This window comes from Pteropus medius, unplaced genomic scaffold (genome assembly GCF_902729225.1).
Source record: "Pteropus medius unplaced genomic scaffold, Ma_sr-lr_union100, whole genome shotgun sequence".
NCBI lineage: Eukaryota > Metazoa > Chordata > Mammalia > Chiroptera > Pteropodidae > Pteropus > Pteropus medius.
The window spans coordinates 2,103,030-2,126,105 of record NW_024350923.1 but is presented as its reverse complement, the minus strand read 5'-3'; the positions used below and the strand labels follow the sequence as shown (position 1 = coordinate 2,126,105).

General features: G+C 61.7%; 1 protein-coding gene across 3 annotated transcripts in view; it reads right to left on the bottom strand.

The window, feature by feature from the left end:
• Nucleotides 1–23,076, bottom strand: part of SHANK2 (SH3 and multiple ankyrin repeat domains 2) — a 404,459-nt gene that overhangs the window by 369,246 nt on the left and 12,137 nt on the right. For all 3 annotated transcript variants that reach the window (XM_039840586.1, XM_039840587.1, XM_039840588.1), the window contains exon 2: nucleotides 18,398–18,494. The gene's annotated coding sequence lies outside the window, so the exon portion shown is untranslated. The remainder of the gene's footprint in view (nucleotides 1–18,397; nucleotides 18,495–23,076) is intronic.

Sequence of the window (23,076 nt, the reverse complement as noted above, 5' to 3'; positions counted from 1 at the left end):
AAACACAGTAAAAAAAAAAAGCTTGTCAATCCACATAAACACACCGCAGGACGCCAGCCCACACACCTGCATGGATCAAACTAACTCCCGCCCAGGAAGCCGAGGCCCTAGAAGGGTCTGGAACCACAATCCGGCGGCGCTGACACGTCTCCGCCACCGCCTGACGCACCCTAGACGCTGCAGGGGACCGAGAAAACCAGGGGCGCGGACGGAGGACGGAGCGCTGCACCGCCCGCTCTCTGGAGCAGCCAGCAGAGCCCGCCCGGGGGCCGGCGCGCCTCCCGCTACAGAGCCACCAGCAGACCGGCCCCGCCCCGGCCCCTCGCGAAAGCCCCCACGAGAGGGCGGCCACGGGGTTTCATTTTTAACACATCTGAACACGGGGACGAACGGAAAGGGAGGAGCCGGGCAGACCGAGGAGAGGCGGCAGGTTGGCGAGCACACCTGCTCCGAGAGGGACCCGCAGAGCCCGCCGGTCCTCAGCAGAGAATTCCAGAAAGGCCCAGGAACGGAACCGCAGGTTTCTGGCCAAAGGCAGGACAAAGTGTGTCCACGTGGCAGCTGGATCCCCAGGTCCAGTCCTGCCACACGGCAGCCGGGTGACTGTCCTTGTCCAGATCAGATCAGACAGAAAAGGTTGACATTCTAAGGAAGGCCCAGCCTGCGGGGACGTAGGACCGCACAGATAACAGGGAGATGGAGTCGGTCCACACCGGACAGGGGCGTTCTGTCCCTGTCCGGCCCCTTCTCCTCGCTTGGACCAGGACCCAAGACGTTTCTGGGGAACCTGGCCAACCCGAGAGGAAGGACACCCAGGCCCCAGCCTCAGGTCCTCGGTGAGATGGCCCAGAAACCTGTGGTTCCATTCCTGGGCCTTTCTGGAATTCTCTGCTGCCCACGGGATGGCCAGCAGCCTGCGAGCCCTAGCCTGCCACCTGCATCATGGCACCGGGGCCTGTCCTCGGTGTCAACAGCCAAACAGCCCGACATGGAGCAAAACACAGGCGTGTTCGCAGGTGGCCACTGAGGCAAAACTGAGGGAATCTTCCAGAAATCGGAGCAACACGGCAGAGAGACGGAAGACAGGGGAGAAGAGAGAATCGTGTAAGGACATAACAGGACCAAGCCAAGAACGTCTAACGTGTCACTGAAATTAAGTTCTGGAAACGACGGACAGAAAAGGGAGGGAGAGATTTTTCGGGAAGCGTTTTTGGCTACAGCTGAGGAAAATTTTGCCAACCTTGAAATGTGCCTTGCGCCTGAAAGGGAGCAGAGCTTCACAGTGTGGTCCCCGGTGTTGGCACCGGAGTGACCGGGCTGGGGAGTGCGGGGGGACCTCCCTGTCCACGGGGGACTCGGGCTCCACACGCTGCCCCTGGGGGACTGGCCACGGCGCCTCACCCCCTTTCCTTACTGACATGTGAGCTCCGGCAGCTCCCCTGCTCATCCCCACCCCGGGCACAGAGCAGCCACCGCTAGCAGGCGACATGTGGCCTTGAAGAATGTCGACCGCAGTACGAACCCTCCCGAGGATGGCCGTGACTGTGAGACCGGAGGTCAGCCTGCCGGAGGGCGACAGAGGCTTCGGCGTCAGAGACGGGCGAGCGGAGTGGCCGCAGGCGGGGGCGAGGCCGGGACGCTGCTGCAGGAGGTCGGGGAGGTGCCCAGCGGGGCGTCCACCCCAGGGACGAGCTGCCGAGCGGATGCGGCCGATGCAAACCAGGCGGCACGGGCCGCGCGTCCTCGTCCCCAAACGTGGACCCGTCGGACACCCCGGAGGCTCCAACCCAGAGGCCCCCAACCCAGACCTGCCACACGGAATCTCCGGCGGGCGAAGACGTGGCGGACCCGGGGCTTTGGAGGGAAGTCGGAGCCCAGGGTCTGACGTGCCACCTGGCTTAGACGCCACGGGTGTGGCCCCGCCTCCCGGGGGCGCGGACGGCAGGGACTCCGCAGCAGCCCCGCCAGCTGTCCCCTGGCCCCACTCCCTGCCCCGTATGGGGATCCTGCGGCCGTGAGAAGTCTGTCCCCTCTGTGGAGGAAAGAACAGAAAACCCCGCTCCACGCACTTTCCGGGCGCTGTGGCTGGCTCTGTGGCCGTGCTCTCCCGACGCGACACCGTCCTGCAGGCCACAGTCACGCTCCCTGCCGGCCGGCCCCTCCTCGGCGCCCCGAGTCCCTACAGCTGCTGGGCGGCGGTCCCCCTGGGGTGCCCCGAGTTTCTGCAGCCCAGCGAGGAGAGACGCACTCTGCGTGCTCCCGGTCAGCGAGTGAGCGGCCGTGAAGAGGTCCCCGTTTCCTGGGGCCGCCAGGATAAAGCGCCGCACGCCCGGTGGCCTACGGCGGCAGAAGTTTATTCGTTCACGGTGCCGGAGGCCAGGCGTCCAGGTCACAGTGTCACCGGCCCCTGAGAGCTGTGAGGGCACCTGTCCCAGGCCCTTCCAGCTCCGGGTGGGCAGCCCCAGGAGCGACTCGGCCTGCAGACGGCCCTCGTCACAGCGCCATCCCTCCATGCCCACGTGAGGACACCAGTCCTGCTGGGTCACGACCAGCCTAGTGACCTCACCTGTGATCACCCTGATCAGCTGCAAAGGCCCTTATTTCCAGTAAGGTCACACGCACGGGGAGTAGGGGTTAAGACTCCAGCATGTCTTGGGGGGACCCAACCAACCCCCAGCAGAAGATAGCGTGTTTCCCTCGGGAGCCACGGGCCCGTGTGCCACCGTCCCGCGTGAGACTCGGTGTCCCTAGGCTGGGTGTCGACATGGCCCGCTATGCGTGCAGCACCACGTGGCCCTCTCTGCGTCACCGTGCAGCGTGGGTGCCCGGCTCAGGGGGCCAGAGCAATACGCCGACGTGCTGTGAGCAACAAACTGCTCCTTGTCCTGGAGCCGGGGGCGGAGGGGTCGTGTCCCCTACACGACCCTGGCGGGCTCACCCGCAGGGCCAGCCCTCCCACGCGCCTTAGTTCTTCAGGCCACCCGCGTGCCCCAGGTAGAAACGAAGGCATCCCCACCCTTGGCATTCCAAACCCCCATTCCCCGGCCACCCCTCGACGACCTCCCAATCGCCCTCAGATCCGCCAACCGCCCCCACGTCCCCCGGTGCCAGCGCTCTGGCCCAGGACGGCTGGAGCGGCCACTCACCACTGCCCACACGCCTGACACGCCGGGCTCCACGCCCTTCAGCAGCCGTGCTCCTGGTCCCAGCGCAGCCACCCCTCCCTCCGGGGTGGGCAGGGGGCAGGGGGCTGTCCTCCCTCACGCTTCCTGAGGGCCATGTGCTTACCCGGGGGGCGCGGGGATTCCCGTGCCACCTCGCAGACCCCCCCCCGCAGAAGCAGAGGCAGAGTGAGTCACTTGCGTCCCAAGGTCACACAGCTGCGGCTGGTGGTGGCGGGGCTCTAAGCCACTGACTGCAGGGGTCACGCGGTCACGTGCAGCCCCGCTTCGTATCAGACACGAGCGTGTGTAAATCGCAGTGGACTCACGTGGCTGCAAACTCCGCAAACGCCTTCCATAGGAGGTGCGGTCTCATTTCTCGTCCCCTGAAGTCGGGGCTGGCCCAGTGGCTGGTTCTGACCCTCTGACGGTGGCAGACATTGAGCCATGACACTCCCGAGGCTGTGCCTGCAGAGCGCCGTGGCTCCCGTCCCCAGCCTCCTCTCAGGACGCTCCACGCCGGGACCAGTCCCCCGTGTACGAGGCCTCCCAGCCCCGAGGAGGCCACAGAGAGCCACACGCACAGAGAAGCTTCTGGAGTCGCGAGGGACTCACACCAGCTCATCCCTGCCCGGAGCCCCGCCCACAGGACCATGAGCGAGTAAAACGAGGGCTTTAAGTCCCTAAGTGTGGGTGTTGCCTCTCATATCCTGGTACTGGCTGGAGAACATTCTAGATCTGCTTCTCAGCTAGACCGGGATTTGCTCCGAGAGAGAAGGGCGGGTTCGTCTCTGCTCTTTGCTGAGCAGCCCTGGACGCCGAGCGTGGGCATCGACAGGACGAGGCAGGCTTCGAGCGACCGCGGGACCCGCCAGCACCCCGGCCGAGGGGCGACTCGGTGCATCTCGGGGACAGGAGGTGAGCAGCCCCCTCCCCAGCCCAGGCCTCGCTCCCCTCCCTGGTCTGAACCTGTGGGAAGGCCTGGGACCCCCATGCCACCAGCACGCCTCCCCTCTGCAGACGGGACTCCCGACCGGGACCTGCGTGGGGCAGGGGGAGGCTTCTAGAACCCTCTCCCCCCAGGGAGGGGGCTTCTGTGCAGGAAAAACAGTTATTATTTATAGCCGACGCACGAAAAGGCACAGGCCTGTGAGTAACGGAAGGAAGAGCCAAGGCCACGAATCGCCTTGGCAACCAGGTAGAGCGGCGGAGACCACGTGATGAGCTGCATGCGAAGCCGCGGGACAGGCCCCCAAGGCGCCATGCTGGTCCCCCGAGCCCCACGCTTCGTCCGCCGTGGGTCCACACCCACCCCCATCGTCCAGGGGCCCCTATGCTCTTGCAGTGTGCGGGTGCTGGCTCCCTGAGGTCGACGAACCCACAGTTGCAGCTTGGGTCCAAGCGGTCTCCCAGAACCCGGTACTTTTTTCTATCAGGGTGGGGGGTGGGGTTGCCTCGTCTCTCAGTCAAGGGATGCGTCCTCAAGGCAAGCAGGACATAGCTCCCAGCTGGGTGACGTCTGAGCCCCTGCAAGCTGCCGCACCACAGAGCACGACCGCCAGCAGCCAGGACTCGGTGACCACAGACGGAAAGTGGACAGACTTGTCCGGTCCCACCGACAAGACCCTCCTGATGGCGAGATGGACGCATTCGAAGTTGTGGCCCTGAAACTGTCACCCGGCCGTGAGCTCTGCCACCTCTGCCCTAGGCTCTTGTCCCCAAGTCTCACGAGATGCTGCGGGTGAGGGCTCCAACACAGTCATTCTGGGGGACACGGTTCGGCCTCCTGCACCTGTGAGCCCGCTCACTAGCACAGCAAAGGAACCCACTGTTTTCACGTGGCGACTCACGCGCAATGCATGCACCCCAGGCACTGGCTGGAACCCAGTCTCCCTGGATGGAACGGACGACGTCGTGACCGCCCGCCCCCCCAAGCTGTTCCCACCGTCAGCAGGAAGGCGCCTTACGTGAGAAGCAGGCAAGGCCGAGTTAACGGGACAGCGCGGACCACCTTCGTCAGGAAAATCACTTCATCGATCCAGCGCCACACTTTCCGCTTTCCGTCCTCACTAGATCGTTCACTTACAAATGCAAATGGCGAGGAGGTCTATACGCACGAAGGCTTTCTTTTTGCCAGTGATTTCCACAAGCCATCGGGAGGCTATCGGCTCTTACAGGTGACAGGAAAAAGCAAGGCCCAAGGAAAGCAATTGAGCCTCCCTGGCCGGGACTCAGGGAGGGCGCCCGGGGCGACGCCACGTGCCTCTAGGAAAGATTATGGCCCCATGGGGACGGCCTGTCGGAAGTAAACAGCCCTTTGGACAAACGCTGGGCAGCCCGTCCCCCTTCTGACCTTAAGTCGGAGGACTGAACCTGGTTATCGGGAAAGTTCCAGACCAGGAAAAGGGGGAATAAAACCCTTCTCGCGGCTGGCTTCTCAGGTGCACGGAGGGGCAGACGCCCCCAGGGAAAGCCGAGATGGGACACCCGAGCTGTGGCCGTGCCCAAGCCAGGCCCCTCCGTCAGATCAGACTCGACTCCCGCGAGAGGCTGGACCCGCGACGGCAACTCTCGGGGGACCTGGCCGGGAGCGCTGTCCCCCCTGCCCACCTGGCATTCTACCCCAGAATCTGTGGTGCCCTAACATGGCCTTCCAGCAGATCCTAGTCAAAGGCGACGTTACTTTTCCTGCGGGAGAGAGAGGCTCCTTCCCCTGGTTCACCTGCACACAGCAGAGCTGGTCCTCGTCCCCGGGCTACACTGCAGTGGGTCTGTCTCTAGATCTCTCCTACTCACGAGGACGCCAGGGCCCACCCTAATAACTTCATTTGAACTTGATTTCTTCTGTAAAGACCCTGTCTCCACATACTGCCACATTCTGAGGCCCTGTGGGTAAGGATGCCAACAAGTGAATTTCGCAAGGGCACAGCTCAGCGCATGACAGCACCGTCAGCTGGAGTGCTTGGGACCAAAGCATCGCCGTTCCTGTGATAAGGGAAATCATGGCACAGAAAAGACCCCAAAGCCTCGCCAGCGCCGAACGTACCACCGCCAGCTCCAGGGTGGGGTGCACAGCACGGGCAGACGTGCCACGGGCAGCCCCGGGGGAAAGCTTTTTCGGAGTGGCCATCCAGGCCACTGAGCAGGTCTGTGGGTGGCTGGCACCTGTGGGGTCACTGCGCTCCCAGGGCCCGGGGCCTAACGGGGGTCAGGGCCAAGACACAGGGGCTCTGGGGTGTGTGCAGGGAGACAGGCATGCTGTCACGGCGTCAGCCCCATGCTCGCCGCCCTCAGCTCCTCACAGACCACCTCAGCCCACGCGACCGCACACCCCATGGCCACCCCCTCGCTAGCCTTCTTTAGATCACCTCACGCTCATCAGCTCAGATTTCACTTAAAAAGAAAAACCGGAATCGAGCCAGTAAGCACGACTTAGCGGCTGCATCCAAGGGGCGGACCGTGATGAGAGAGGCAGACTTCGCGGTGAGGCCCGGGCAGAGACGCGGAACAGCGCAGACCCCGGGACCGTGACAGCTACAGGAAGTCACATGCGCGGGCGCGACCCGTCTGCTGAAATGGCCGCGAAGTGTCGTCAGAGCCAGTCTGAGGTCATTTAACTGTCTTAGGAGAGTCGAAAACGTGAGCTAGAACCACGCGCTGGAGGAAGCTGGCTTCGGACTCCCTCGCACACCGCGGCAGCAGAGCGCGGGCTTCCGGGACCACGCGGGACCCCCGTGGCGGCAGGACTCGGGCCTCAGCAAAAGAGGAACTGGCCAAAGCCACAGAGTGCCACCTGCGGGCGGGGCCCCCAAGAACACGCGAGTCCTGGGCCCAGCCGCCCGCCCGGGTCCACGGTCAGCCCCGGTGACTGACCCCGCGGGTCCGCACGGCTGGGCCGGTCTGTGTCCCTCCTGGGCCGACCTTCGGTCACCCCGAGGAGGCCCACACGCCTAAGGACAAACGTGAAGGAGCAACCAAAGCTCCCCGGCTAGTGGGGCACGTTGCGCCCGGACGCGAGGTGGCGTCGTCCCTTGCTGGCTGCCTTGGCACTGAAGACCGCCTGGCAGATTGATCCGTCGCTGTCAAAATACGCAAGTGAACGACAGGTTTAGACGTAGGAGCTTATCCAAAAGGATAAGGTAAGCTTAAGAAAACAGGAAACATTTGTAGACGGTTTCAGAGAACATAAGACTCCCCCACACACACACACACATACACGTATCTGCAGTGTAATTAGACTAATAAAAGTACTTAACTGCTTGGAACGGAACTTTCTGTTAGAATCAAAGAGAACCTGGGTTTGTGAATGAGACCCCACTGTTACCACAGGCCCCCACTTCGAGGACCTGAAAACAGCCCGATTCATAAATACTGCCGCTGTAAATCAGATTTACAAGCTCTTAGGTTCTTGGATTTGCACCTCCAACCAATTAACTACTAATTCCGAAATCACAAGTCACCGAAAAATCTCACGTCTGGGTGGGAATTGTTTCTGGGGGCAGCACTGGGACGTGCCTTGGCAAGCTGCTCGCCACGAAAGGAGGCCAGCCAGCCAGACGGTGAAGCAAGGGCAAGTCGATTCTAGCTCAGGACCCCGGCCCAGCCAAGGCTTGGCCTGCTGCTGGCAAGGGACGGTGGGTGACATCCAAGAAGTCTCTGGGGCTCCACGGCGGGTGACCTCGCCTCTCCCAGGGGCGACTCGAGGACCCGCCCTTGCCTTCCTACCAGGACCCGACATGCGCCTAACTCCCTCCCCAGGGATGCACCGCTGAAGCAACACCCCCCCACCAAAGAGCACCCCTTCTAACCGGGAACAATGGGTCAGTGTCATCGGACCCTGGGGAGCATTTCACCGCTGAGCAAACCACTGGACCTCCCCAGGGGGTGGGAGCGGGGTGGGGGCCGGTTTCAGGATTCCGAGGGGACGACGCCAGCTGAGGGACAGGCGGGTTGAGGAAGCCGGGCGCCCACAGAGCGTCTCGCTTTGTCTCCGTCGGCATGAATCCCGCCCACTCCGCGGCGCGGCAAATCCCCAGGCCAGGGCCGGTCCGCCTGGACCTGGTCTCCACCCGTCCGGGTCCTGGCAGATGCTTCATCAACAACCGCCGGTTAACGGGAAGGAAACCGCCAGCCACATCGCCACCCGCAGAGCCCGAGGGACGGGCATTCAAAGTGAAGGGACGTAATCACGAACCCAGGCCACCAAGGGGGGAGGCGGGCCCCTGCCGTGAACTCCGACGTCATGCGGGGACGGGAATGGCTAGTGATGTCCAGCACTGGACCCGCCACCGGCTCACAGCGGCCTCACGGCGGGCCTTCCTGAAGGGACGGCCGAGCTTGCATTTCTGCCTCCTCCATGCGGTGGGCTTTGTGGGTGGCCCTCGTGGAGTGGTCCCTGGGGCTGCCCGTCCGGACGCCTTCCCGCAGGGCCCCAGGCAGGGCCCCAGCCCGTGGCTCTCAGGTCAAACTCCCCCTTCGCCCAGCCAGACGCCAGTGCAGGACAGCACGTGGACGTGAGCCTGTCACAGGGCTTCCAGCAGAGGCTCCCTCTTCCCGGGGACTTTGTCCGGACTCCTGTCCTCTGGTTATCAGTCTGGGAGCCCGCAGAGGACGGGGACCCTGGCTGGTGCTTGGCTCCGTTCCACACGCCCTGCCGGTCCTGACGGCCCCAGCGCATGGCCTTGTGCGACAGTCAGAAGCCAGAAGGCAGAAACCCTGCGTCGCAGGAGAGCGAGGTCTCGGAGGAGGCAGGTTTCCTGGGGGCAGCGGTGGCCGTGGCCCCTGACGCCCAGACGCCGGCGGCAGGCTGGCCGAGCCGGGCTCAGAGCTGTCCCAGCGCTGACGACGGTGCCCACTTCCTGAACCCGCCTCGTTCCACCCCAACGGCCACCCCACCGCGACAGACACGGGGCTCATGCCCTTGTGTCACTCACCCGTCGGGACCGCATCCCAGTTTGGCACTGCCACATGCTGTGTGACTTTGAGAAAGTCCCCAGACCTCTCTGAACCTCAGCCCCTCCCCGTCGTATGGAGCTTTAATTCTCAGTAGACAGAGCGATGACAGATCAGACGCCGCCTGTGCACACGCTCTGCAACCCGCGATCATGAGCCGAGGTCTGTGTTTCTTGTTGATAAACAAAGCCGGCACAGGAGCCAGACTCCAGTCAGTGCCGAACGGTCACAAACAGCCCGCACATCGGATTACAAGGGACCCGACCGCGAACCGTGTCGCCGAGGCCATGCGGCAGCGTCTGCAGCGTTGTACACAGGCCAGATGCCGGCGGAGTGTGGCCGGAGGCCGAGGGCGGCAGGCCCGAGGATGCCCTCCAGCCACGGCGACCGCGGTTGCCGCCATCTCCTTCCCTCCACGGTCAGCGCCACAGAAAGAGGCGTGTCACGGAAGACGGGGGCACGGAGCAGAGGCGACCCGGCCCACAGACCTCTCCCGAAACACGCCCTGTCTCCAGGCAGCCGCAGCCCCAGGAGGGAATGCAGGTGTGACCGCCGGCCAGCAGTCCCTCATGTGGCCCCCCCGGGTCCTCGTGCTGGCCCCCCCGGTCCTCGTGCTGGCCCCCACGGACGCCGTGGAAGCAGGCGGCGTCCCCAGGGACCGTGGAGGGAGAACGGCCCATGCGTGGAGGTCACGCCTCGCCGTGTGGCAGCCTCATCGCCTGCAGCAGGGACGGCCAGCGACCCCGTCCAGGGAGCACAGACCCCGTGGCCCTGGGCTGCCTGTGTCAGCGTTGCTGGGGACACCGTCCAGGCACTGAGGATGAGAGGCGACAGCCAGATGCCCAGAGAGGGGCGTGTCGCCTCGGGAAGTCTTCCCCAAGGCGGGAACGGTTTTGTCTTCTCGTTGGCTCACGTTCGATTTTAAGACGTTATTTTTCAGAGCGGTTTTAGGCTCACGACAAAATCGAGGGGAAGGTACAGAGACCCCCGGATCGCCCTGCCCCTCCCCCACACACAGCCTCCCCCGCTGTCCACAGCCCTGAGCAGGTGGCACATTCATTACAATTAAGAGATCTGCACGGACACATCACTGTCACCCAGCCCAGGTTCCCATCAGGCTCCCTCTCGGGGGTGCACGTTCCGTGGGTTCAGACAGACGTGTGACGTCACGGATGCCCCATTATGACGTCAGACACAGTGTTGTCACTGCCCTTAACGTCCTGTGCTCCGCCGTCCACGGCTCCCTCCGTCCCAGCTTCTGGCGAACCCTGACCTTTCACCGTTGCGCCCTTCCCGGAATGTCACGGAGTTGGGGTCACGCCGCGTGTGGCCTCTGCATCTGGGCTTCCTTACCAGGTGAGACGCGTTCAAGGTTCCTCCACGTCTTTTGGTGGCTCAGTGGCTCATTTCTCTTTGGCGCTGAGTAGCATCCTTTGTCTGGCTGGACCGAAGCCTCCCGAAACGTAGGTGGGAAACTCGGGACTATGTCTAATGCCACCAGCAGGAGAGTTCCAGAAAGGGCGGGTCGGCACGTGCTCCCCACCCCCACCTCAAACCGCCAAGTCCTCTGAGGCAAACCTGGATTTGGGATTAGAAATGTCCGTTAGTTTGCGGGTAGCAGCGAAGTGGCAGGGTCACTTGTGGGGCAGGGGCGTCCACAGGGCCATATCCAGAGTCACTTTCAGTGGCCACTGAGGCTTGGGCGACGGGAGACCAGAGGCCCAGTGAGAGCTGTGTCCCCAGGGCCACGGGACAGGAACGAGGGACTGCGACCAGCACGGGGCCCCCATCTTAGGGGACCCACGTCCAATTTCTGTCCCAGTCCTGAGCCAGCCAGTGCGGGGACCCTCAGTGACCCGTGAAATGAACAGAAGATGGGAAAACAAACACACGAACTCTCCAAACCAGCAGCGTCACCTGCACCATGAGGTGTCACCTGCACCATGAGGTGTCACTGGGACTGAAGCACGGGGGGGGGGCTCGATGAGGCTCTGTGTTCTCCCCGGCGGCCTGGGGCGCAGTCACACTTTCCTCCCCGTGTCTGCAGACAGCCGAGCCCGGCAGAAAACACCCTGGTGGGCGGGAACCACATCAGCGCCCGCGACACCCGTGCTGACCGGCACGGCCTCTGCACCTTAATTACACACCGCTTTGTCTGTCCCACACAGCCCTCGTGCGCTGGGCTGCTCCCTCTGAGGACACGTGTCCCTCGGCCGCTCGGGCGGGAGGAGCAGACGGAGGGACAGGAGAACCGGAAGCAGGACTATTCGGGGAGCGCGGGTCGGCGGCCCGCCCGGCCCTGCCCGCGCTCCGCCACGCAGGCGAATGCCCTGGTTGTCGCGTCTGCGGTTACGGGAGCACGTTGGAATCACAGAGTGTTCCTCCCTACGCTTCCCGGACCGGCCCGCCAGCTGGGCAAACAGGTAGCAATTTGTAACGTAAGAACAACAACGGGACGATGTGGACGCCGCCAAGCACCCCGGATCTCTCGCCTGGCGCTGGGGCGGGCGGAACCCCACGCCCGGCAGGCTGACGATGACCGTCCCTCCGATTTGTCCCTCGTTCTTTCCGAGAAAAGGTGACACCAGCAAGTTTCCGACTTGTTTTCAGTGCTTTGCTGAAAAGCAGGGGATGTTTTTATCCAGGAGGCAAAACTGAACGCACGTAAAAGGAGGGTGTCACGGGCCCCAACGCCTGGTCCCAGCGACCCCGACTCCTCCCCCTCCCCTGGCTCGGCCGGCCCTCGTTTCCCAAATCCGAGAGGGTGTGTGCAGGGACAGGGGCGAGATGGAAGTCCAAGGCTGGAGCAGAACCCGCCCCGTGAACCCCACTCGCGGGCGGCTTACCAAGCGTTAATGGCCCCAGTGGATGTCAGCTCCCAGCACAGGGCCTGCCCTCCCTCCCTCCCTCGTGGGGTCCCAGGCAGGAGCCGGGGACATTCCAGGCGGGGACAAGACAGCCGCCTTGAAGGCTCATGGGAGAGCGAGGTGGGCACAGCAGAGGGTCACAGGGCCCTCTCAGGGACGAGAAAGACGATTCTGCTCCCCCTCATGTGACCTTCAGAGTGGTATTTAATCTCAAGCCTCAGTTTCCTTATCTGTCAAATGGGCTTCATGCCACCACCCAGAAAGGCTAGGAGGAGGCCTAACTAGACAGTCCAGCAAGACACACGGCAGCGCCCCAGACATACGTGCTCAGAAGACACAAAAAAGCAGAACACACACACGTGCACACATGCACACAGGTGCACGCAGGTACACACAGGCACACGCACATGCACATATGCACACAGATATACGTTGCACGCACATAGCACACATGCAATAATAGGTACAGTAGTCACACACACACGTACAGCCACATGCACACAGTATTATTACGTGCACTCATACATGCACACAGGCAGACAGAGGCACACATGTGCACGCAGAGGGCGCACACACAGGTACATGCAGTCACACACGCACATGCGCACACAGGTACACACGGTAGCATTGACGCACACATGCGACAGGCACATGCAAACGCTACACACGCGGCGCACACAGGCACACACGTGCACACATGCACACACACACCCCTACCGAGGTTTAGACAAGAGTTTACTACATTCGGCTCATCGAAGGCCAGGAATATTAAGGACGCGATCTCCAGACCGTCAGGCTGCCCAGCGCTTTACGTTCCCCAGTAAGGCTGTTTTCAGAAGCGGGATGTGCCGGCACCACCCCACCCAACAGGAAAGACGGCACCCCAACATCGAGCGGAAAGTCCTCACCGAACACAAGTCCTCCAAGTCCAGTCAAGGACACTGAGCTTCAGGACAAACTCCCTCTCCAGCCCTAACTCCCCTCATTTGCCCCCGACGGGGGAGCTGGTCAGGGACGGGCTGGACACGGGCCGGAGCCTGGAAGCGGCTGCCACAGTCCCCAGGGTGTGAGAACCATGTCTGCAAAGCACTGATGGGGACTTGACGGCAGAGCACTGGGGGACTGGGGTGGTAGGTAATGTGCTGTTCCGATCCAGAAGTGACATTCACCCTAGATCGGGGGCACCCCAGCCAGGTGGCTCAGAACACCCCCCCGACTTTCTGCCTCGAGTAAACCCCAGCGGGCACAGATGCCCCAGGGTGTGCGTGTGGCTGCACGCAGCGCTGGTTAGCCTCGAAATGACCCTGGACGGGGTGGCGGGCGCACGGGGACCCAGCCGAGCGCAGCGTGGGAGGCCGTCGGCCTTCCCGTGTCACAAGGCACCACCTGCGTGCCTGGCCTCCGGGAGTCACGCCTGCTCTCAGAATCGGTCACGCTTGATGAACTTCTGAAAGAACGCTGGACTGCAAACCTCGGTCCTGGGGTGTCGCCGGGCCTTTCGTAACCACGCCCCTTGACGACACGTTTAGATTCATTTCCCGCTTCCCCTGGGCTAGGTCCCCAGGGGCGGGATTCGGGCGTCGGAGTGACCACTGCGGTTAAACGGGGATCCAGAGGCTGCTCACGCAACGCAAAGCGACTCTTCTGCACCACGGGCTTTCTGAACTGTCACACACGCCCTCCGGGGCATCAGACGTACATCGCGTTTCTGAAACACGAGTCTTTCCTTGGACAAGGCGTGACGGGGGGAAAGGGCCCGCGGGGCACCAAGCACCCGTCTGCCCAGCCTGGCCAGGTCCGTGAGCGCCCCTCGCTGGTTGCCGCGAGCCCGCGGCCTCCCATCGAACGCGCGAGCGGCCTCGCAAACACCCGGCATTCATTCGCCGTGTCTTTTATTGTCTGTGTCTTGTGATGTTTCGACCGCTTGGCGGGGGCGGGGGAGCAGGGGAGACACCGCCCACCCCGGGGGCCCACATCGGACACATTGCTGATGATCAACGTCTAACCTGTCACCACCGTGATGACACGGCCCTTCCGGTCCCCCGGGACGGCTGGGACCCAAACCACAGAGGGCGAGGAGTGCCGGGGAGGACGTGGCGGGACCCAGCCGCTCGCGAAGCTGGCGGGCATGTAGGGTGCAAGATGGTGCGGCCCCCGGGGAGCCAGCCTGGCGGGCCCTCCCAAGGTTAGACCTGCGGCTGCCACGTGACCCGGCAGCTCTGCCCGAGGCGTGTCCTCCACAGGAACGAAAACACGGGCCGCACACAAACCCTGGAGGAAACGGTCGTGGCGGCATCAGCCCTAACGGGAGAATGGCCCAGACGTCTGTCGGTGACGGCCGGGTACGTGACGGGCGGCCCGCGCTGTGACGGAGAACCCTCCCACGATAAAAACGAAGGAAGCACAGACGCACGAAGCGCAGGCGCACGCTACGACCTGGGCGAAGCTTGAACACATTCTGCTCCGTGAAAGCCAGACGCACGAGGCCACAGACCGTGTCGCTCTGTTTACAGTGTAGACCGACGCCCAGTGTAGACGAAGCCACAGTGGCAGAAAGCAGACTCGCGGTCATCGGGGCTCGGGGCTGGGAGGGGTGGGAGAGCAGGGGAGGTCACTGCTAATGAGTGCAGTGATTATGGGGGCGGGGGTGACGACGCCATTTAAAGTTGACTTTGCTGATGCTTACACAGCTCCGGAATGCACCAAACACCACTAAATAAACTGCAGTGTGTGGTGAGAATACCTCAATAATTTTTTTAATTAGTCCAGAGATGGGTGGGTGGGTGAGTGGGTGGGTGCAGGGGCTGGGACCTTCATCTGCATCCTACGCGGGAGCCGCCACGCCAAGCGGCACAGGGCGCCGTGGTCCTGACTTTCACGAAGACGAACATCTCTCGATGAGAAAGGCTCACGCAAGGCCAAGGATGCCACCAGCGGGTACAAGTTACAACCTGGAACGAACAGCGGCGGGCAGGACCAACCGGGCAGAAGGCCCCAAACGGCCTCTGTTTCAGCACCTGAGTGAGCACTGCTTCACGAGCCTGCTCTCCCAGTACCTCTGGGGACTGCGCCCTCCTGTACCCCAGCAGGAAGGACCCCAAAGGCGGCCCTCTCTGCCTAGCAGCTGGCGAGGATGGCATCTGCGCCCGCGGTCTGCGGTGGGTACGCTACGCAGACATCACTCAAGAAAGCCAGTAACTGAAGCCAGACTTCGGGCTTCAGACCCGCAATGCACCAGACACCATCGCGATGGGTACCCCACGCCCCCCGGTTTGCAGAGGGTGAGCCCATCCCAGCGTCCGAGCAGAGAAAAGCTGCCAGCTCCCAGCACCGCCTGTGCCTAAACGAGATGGTTTAGGACAGGGTCGGCGAGCTCCGCCGTACCAGGCCAGCTCGCAAACCCTGCGGGCTCTGCAGACCCCGCTGTCTGCCACCTCCATCCCTCGCTGAGCAGGAAAGCAGCCAGAGACAACCCCGAAAGGAACGGGTGTGGCCGTGTGACCATAACACTTTATTTACAAAGGGTGACTCAGACTGGGAGTCCGATCTGCAAATCGCGTGTGCGGCCAGGGATTACCATCCAGAATGTATAGAGAACTTCTATAACTCAGTAACAAAAGTCAAACAACCCACTTCAAAAATAGGCAGAAGACTTGAATGGAAATGTCTCCGCAGGAGATACACAAATGGTCAAGAAACACACGGCAAGATGCTCAACATCACTCATCAGGGAAAAGCAAACTAAAACCACCATGAGACACCCACCGCCTCACGCCCATCAGGATGTCATCGCATGGCGAGGACGTGGAGAAATAGGGATCTCGTGCCCTGCAGGGGGGCGGGGAAGACAGTGCGGCCACCGTGGACACCAGTGTGGAGGTTCCTCAGAAGATTAGAAATAGAATGACCACGTGGCCCAGCGATCCCGCCTCTGGGCCTGCCCCCAAAGGGACGGACGGCAAGCGGGGACTGGGGGAGAGAGGGCCACACGCACGTTCACGGACACACCGCTCACGGCCGCCGGAAGGCAGGAGAGGCCCACACGCCCGTGGACAGGGGGACGGACAGGCACGACAGACAGGGCCGAGGCTCACAGTGGCGCATCATCCGGCCTTCACGAGGAAGGACGTTCTGACGCCTGCTGCAGCACGCGTGCACCTTGTTGGTTCTCGAGGACCTTGGGGACAAGCACCGCGAGGACTCGGTGCTGAGGGACACCAGCCAGACACAGAAGGACGAACACCGACCATGTGGCCCCACGTCTGTCAGGAGCTGGAGCAGTCGCCGTAGAGAGACGAAGCAGGTGGGGCCGGGGAACGGCGAGGAGAGTGAATGTTTATGGGGACGGAGGGTCCGTCTGGGAAGATGGAACGTCCTGGAGATGGTGGCAGTGACGGTGGCAGAACCATGTGAATATGCCTAACGCCACTGAGCTGTGCGCCTAAAGTGAAGGTGGCAAATCTTACATATTTCCCCGCAATAAAAAATAACTTTACCGACGAAGCAGGACAGGCAGGATTCGGCCCATAGGCCTCCGTCTGTCAACCCCTGAATCGCGAGGCGCCCAGTGCTGGACAGGACCACGGAGTGTCCCCGGGAAGGAAGCCCCGCCGGCCCCAGCCCTGCAGATTCCTTCTGCTGTCTCATCAGCGCCTGGGACGATCACCCAGGCGTCAGAAACCCTCCGGGCCACCTGACTGGCTGTCAGCGCCCTCCGGTAGCACCGCGTGGAAGAAATATCTTAAGGCAGAGACAAAGAGCGCATCGAGGAAACCGAGTCCCCAAACTCATTCCATCCAATGTCTCGCACGTTCTCTGAGAATTCGCGACATTGTAAATTAATGCCGTGGCTCCAGGGGGGAGCCTTCAGCCACTCATTATGCAACATCCTGGCCACTAAGTCACCACTCGAGGGCGATTTTCCTTTTTTTTTCCGAGGGGCAGCAGGAGGTGATCGCTACAAAGGGCTGGACCCAGAACCCTTTGGGCTTATGACATGATAAATGTTTGCACTATAAGGTGACACTGCAGCCAGGGCAGGGGGAGGTGAGCAGCCCACGGAGGGGATGCCCATGACGAATGGAGGCCCCTGGGACATCGGAGGCCACTGAGGAGCAAGGTCCCTTAGTGGCGCCCACGCGGGCAGAACTGGGGTGCCTGAGGACACAGCTGAGAGGGAGAAAGAGAACCCAGAGAGAACTCGGCCTGATGGATGGTTCTGCCTCCGGCGCTGCCCGCACCCCAGGACCCAGCTCAGCCAGAACGCCTTCCCACGCCCGGGGGACGGGCAGGCACAGAGGCCACGTGGAGGGACCGCGGGCACGGGCTCAACCAATGGCAATGAGCTCCCGGACCTCACACAGGACTGGGGCGCCGTGGAGCCGGGCGCAGGAAGACCAGCGAGAGGCCCCCCCAGAGCGGACGGTGGCCGGGGCCAGGCCGGAGCGTGGTTCCGACATCCCGCCTCAGCCTCTGCGTCTGTGTCCCCAGATCACGCATTCCCACCGGGGTCTCAGCGTGTCTAAGTACGAGACACAGGTAAACGAGCAGCACAGATGTACATACAGGATCTTCAGCGTCTTACAAATCCACGGGGTGAACGGTCAGGAAAAGTGTCTACCTCCTTCCAGGAGAGACGACAGGAAAGTTGGGAAGCACTTCCCAGAGGGGTCTGGGCCTCTCGTATCTTCCCTTTGTGGTCCCCAAGACGCAGGGCCGGGGTGGATGACCGGACGTGTGCTCGGCCTGGGCTGGGCTGGGTCCCCACGCGGCGTGAGTGAGGCGCTGACTGCTGGGAGCTGTTTCCTCCCCCGAAAACGGTGGCGGTTGCACTTTCTTCACGAGGGCGGTCACGGTAAGAATCGACACTCAGGCGACATTCGGCAAATGCCGATGTTAAGCCCACGTTATAGACAAAATGGTACCGGCAGAGCAGGCGGCAGGTGCGCGATACGGCGGGCCCGGGGCGGGCTGGACTCTGCGGAACCACAGGCCACGCTTCCCTCCATCGCTCCCTCACCCGGGCACGAACGGCTGTCCCCTGGTCCCTGCAAAACTGGACGGGCACCTCCATACCTCCCCCACCACCTGCCCTCGGCTGCACCAGCCAAGTCCACCACGGGCATGGCCGTAGGACACCTCTGAGCAGACGCCCGAGGCCAGAGCTGGGGCCTCGAGCCACGGTCCGATTAAGTCCCCTCGAGGCGACATGAGCTGGGCACAAGAAGCAGCTTTGTCTCCCCAGCACCAAGGATAACTCCATCCACACCCTCCCCACCGTGACACAAAACTGGGGCCCCGGCCACGAGGGGCTGGCTGTCCTGTGGACGCAGTGCAGAAGGGGTGGGGCGGACCACACCATGTCAACGGCGATTGGCTGGCAGGTGACAAAGACAAGGGGAAAACGTTCTAACTCACCAGAGGTGTCGGCAGACTGGGACCCGCCGCTAGACTCCTTGGAACAGGACCTGCCTACCCTCTGGTGGGCCGAGGATGGATGGAGAACGTTCTAGATCTGTGGGAGACAAGGAGGACAGGGAGGGCGTGGTCAGGAGGGGGCTGGCGAGGGGCAGGACGGCACACCGGCCAGTGGACCCTGGCATCTCCGAGCTGAAAACCAGGGACCACACTGCGCTAGCAGAAAGAGGGAACAGATGCTCTGTGCCCCGCTCTTCCTGGAAGGTACAACCAAAACCCCAGATGTCGCGTGGAAAGCAACCGGAAGACTCCGGAAGGTGGGGGGAAGGCAGGCTGGCCGGGGCCACGGCGCCCGAGGGACGGCGGGCGGGCACTTCTCGGGGTCGGGCTTCGGCCTCGTGCCTCAGGCTTGGAGCTGGAGAAGCTGGAAACCAGGAAGCAGCAGAAGCTGCCACCGACGACCGACTCTCCGGCCAAAGGACCAGGAAAGCGGCAGCCTAATGAGACAATGTGCGCAGACAGTTACCACCGATCTCCCGAGCCGGACGCCGCAGAAAAGACTGCGGCCCCCAGCCCGACCCCTGGCAGCAAAGGCCGAGCGGGGAGCTGGACTCCCACCCTGCGTGGCCGTCACGCGGCCCCCGGACCCCCACTGGGTGGCATCAGATACACCCAAGTGGGGAGCTGGGCTTTTGGTCCCCTGCGGGCGCCGACGAGTCCTCCCCGGGTTCTGCAGCATCCGGGCAGGTGACACCAGGGGCCTGGACGTCCGCGCCCACGTGGCAGTGACCAGGCAGGCCTCCCTCACCCCGCCGGGCTGGTGTCACGAGAGGCCGATAAAGCCAGGACAGATTCTCCACCATCAGCAACAGTGAGGCCGCCCCGCCATGTGGGACCACGTGGGGCACAGGGCCCCCCACTCCCACCGGGAGGAAGAGCAATACAACAGCAGGGACCCTTAAGCAGAGACGTAAGGACACCCCACCAAGGGACACAGCCGTCCCAACGTGCACCTACCAGGCCAGGAAGCGCAACCATAAAGGGCTGGAGGAAAGAGACAAACCCGAGCGTTTCATTCTTCCCTGTTTGGAATAATGTGACCTGGAGCTTTTTTTTTTTTAGTCCTCTTTATCAAATTGAGGACGTCCCCCACCCCTTCCTATGTTCAGAGACTTTTCGTCACAGGTGAATGTTGAATTTTGTCAAATGCTTTCCCTGCATTGATAAGTATGATTGTAAGATTTCCCTTCTTCAGCCTGTCGATACGGTATATTCCGTGCATGGATTTTTTCTAAATGTTGAATCAGGCTTCCAACTCTGGGATAACTCCATTTGGTCACGGTGTATAGTTCTCTCTCTTCCTGTATTGCTAAAACACACAACCTGTACGTCAATGATATAGCACAGGTTTATAAGATGTTACTCTTGGGTATAGGCAACAGTTCTGTATTATTTCTTACCATTGCAATTATTGTTTAAAAACTAAAAGGATTTGTCATTTTAAAAGGTACATCGTGGAAAACAAGTTAGCCAGAACGACCATGTCACCCAGGATGCATGATTCCACTTCTAGGCACAGACCCGAAACCGAAAAAAAACGTGTCCACACAAAAACTCATCAAAATTCACCGCAGCGCCATTCATAACAGCCTCACGTTGGACGTAACCCACATGTCCATCGACGGGTGAATAAATAGCTAAGACGTGGCCCAGCGTCAAATGAGATGTCACTCGGCCACAGAAAGGGCCGGGGCACCAACACTCGCGACCGTACAGCTGGACCCGGAAAACACTTCATCCAGCGAAAGGAGCCGGGCACAGATGGCCTCGCACTGCCCGGTTCCGTCCCCACGAACTCATCAGATAGTTACATCCTTAGGGACAGAAGGTCGGTTAGCGGTCGCCTGGGACTAGGAAGAGGAGGGGGCACGCGATGGGAAGGAACTGCCCATGGGTGTGCGGTGTGTTTTGCGGGGGACGAAACGTGCCGAGGGTCGCACAGTCCTGTGACGACGCTGCACAAGCACCGCACCGCGCACGCGACGGGGCGGATCGTCCGGCACGTGAACTGTGTCTCAGCGAGGTGCTGAAAACAGCGACAGGGTCCCGGGAGGTTTCGACAGCGGGCACCTCGGAGCGGTGAGGAACCGGAGAAACGCTCAACGACGTACGTGAGCCGTTAGCCTTCGGCGCCTGCCACTGTTTTCGGAAGGACTCCTGATCCCTAGGAGATCAAAACCGTCATTGCGAGGCATCACGAAGCCGATCGGCAACCCCGAGGACGTGCGCCGGGCACAGAGCGGGGACCAGGTTTCGGGACGTCAACCCCGGGGCCCTGTGCCCGGGACAGACCCAGCCCGCGGGCCCTTTCTGGGGGGTTCGATGGCAACAGCGTGGTTTCTGGAGTCCCTCGGCCGGATTCCAGCGCCGCCCCTCGGCCCGTCGCGGTCCGCGTTCCAGCTAATTCTATGAAACGGGAGGGAGGGAGGATGCTTCCCTTGGGGTCCTGGGGATGAACCGAGTGTGCACAGGGGGGATCCCCTCATCAGACACCCACGAATGAAGGGAATGTCAACACCCTCGTCTCGTCCAGAGAAACAGCCGAGACAGAGTCATTCTGCGGGTTCTTCGCGGGGCCAGGAGCCTGCTCCCCGCCCCGAAGCGAGAGCGCGCCTTCGAACAACAGCCTGTTCACAAATGCCCATCGCGGCACCAGGCACGACGGTCAACACGCGGAAACCACCAAAGACGATTGCAGAGACGAAAGTGGTCTCTCTGCGGTGGAATATTACTCGGCCCAGAAAAGGGAAGGGCGCGTTGGCACGTGCTGCAGGCGATGACGCCTGGAAACACCGTGCTACGTGAACAAAACCAGGAGACCTCATCGCGTGTGGTCCACTGACACGAGACAGAGAGCGGGTGGGCGGGTGGCTGCCAGGGGCGGGAGGAGGGGACACGGGGTGACTGCTAATGGGTATGGGGTTTCCTTTCGGAACTAGACAGAGGTGCCCAACAATGCAAATGCACTAAATGCCATTGATTTGTACACTTGGAAATGGTTAGTTTTCTGTTATGTGAATTTCACCTCAATAATAATAATAATAGTAATAATAATAATAAATGATAATAATGAACCTCTGATTCTAACAGTCCGTGAGGTTCAGAATCCACTTTGTGGAGCGGGGGGAGGGGAAACCCTGAAAACGCCAATATTTTCAGAGATGAGGGGAGGAAAAAAAATCTCTGATCCCCAGTTTTTGTGACAAAGCCGCTTCCTGGAGCCGAGTTCTCGCAGCCTGGGGGGAGGAGGGTGGACACCGCCCCCGCGTGTGCTGTCTACACCACGGCTGCAGTCCCGGCTGGCGGGAACGTGACCGCCTCCGATTGGCCCTTCCTCCTGAGGAGATAAGTGGGGCCCCAGGTCCCACGGGTGCTGAGCGGCTCACAGGACCAGAGCGAGGGCCCGGACTCCTGCCTCCGCCGCTCCCTCTGCAGGAAGTCGCTTTGCCCAAATAGCAGGACGGGCAAGGAGGCAGCTGGCTGCGGGCTCGTCTCGTCCAGGCGGCCAGTCTCCCGCACGGCCACAAAAGCTGTTCGCTCGCCTCCGCCTCCAGCTCCCTGACCCAAGCGCAGAGGGCGGCAGTGCGGGCCGGGATCCGCACAGGAACAGTTACCGCGTAAAATTATTCAGCAGCAAAGTTAAAATATTAATGACGCCGGGGCCCAAGCACAGAGCCCTGAGACAGGTGGAAGACTAAAACCCAACCTGAAGTCTCCATGGGATCGTGTGTGCGTGTGTGTGCGTGTGACGCTGCGATATTACTGCGTGTGCACGCGTGGCGTGTTGCTGCATAGAATGTGTATGGTTTGTGTGTGCACGTGTGCACCTGCATGTCATGCGCGAATCGCGTGTGAACGTGTGTGCATGTGTGCATGTGTGGCGTGTGTACCGTGTGTGTGTGTGTGCGCGTATGTGTGTGTGTGGTCCGTGGGCAGTACCTATAGAGTCACTGGGAAGGATTTAAGATGTGTGTCTCTCGGGTGCCACCCGTGGTGGGTTGTCACAGGAAGGGCGCTGACCAGCCTGTGCCCCTGGGCCTTCCATTTGGGGAGGCCCTCTCCCAGTGACCCCGGACGTGGTCATTTTAAGGAGACGTCAGAATGGCCAGAACATGAGAGGACTAGGGTCCTGCCCCGCCATAGTGCAGCTTTCTAGAAAGGTCTCCTGAGCAAATTACTACTTAATGGATTCTCCGTCTCCTCCCGCCCTCCCCTGCTCCCTCTTCAATAAAAGATGGCAGGATAAAATGTCAAATGAACAGACACGATCATGTCAGGAAGCTCCCTCTGAGGGCCAAGAAGGCCCACACAGAACGGCACACTCCACTGCGCCCAGCCCGGCCACCTGGAGCTCGAGCTCTCACGGACAGAAGCGGGGGGAGGGTGTCTGCCCCGCTGGGAACAACACCCCCATGGGATCCACCCTGTGATGCAGAGTCTGATGCCTCCATCCCCAGCTCCCCGTGCACACAGGGTGAGGAAGGGGCTCTGGTGGGTCCCCAAGGCTGTCAATGTCCCCACAATGGCCACAGGTGCCCTGGGTGGGGGCTGCCAGGTGCTCCATCATCCTGAACTCCTTTGTGAATGGGGCACACTCCCACACCCGGGCCAGAGGCTCC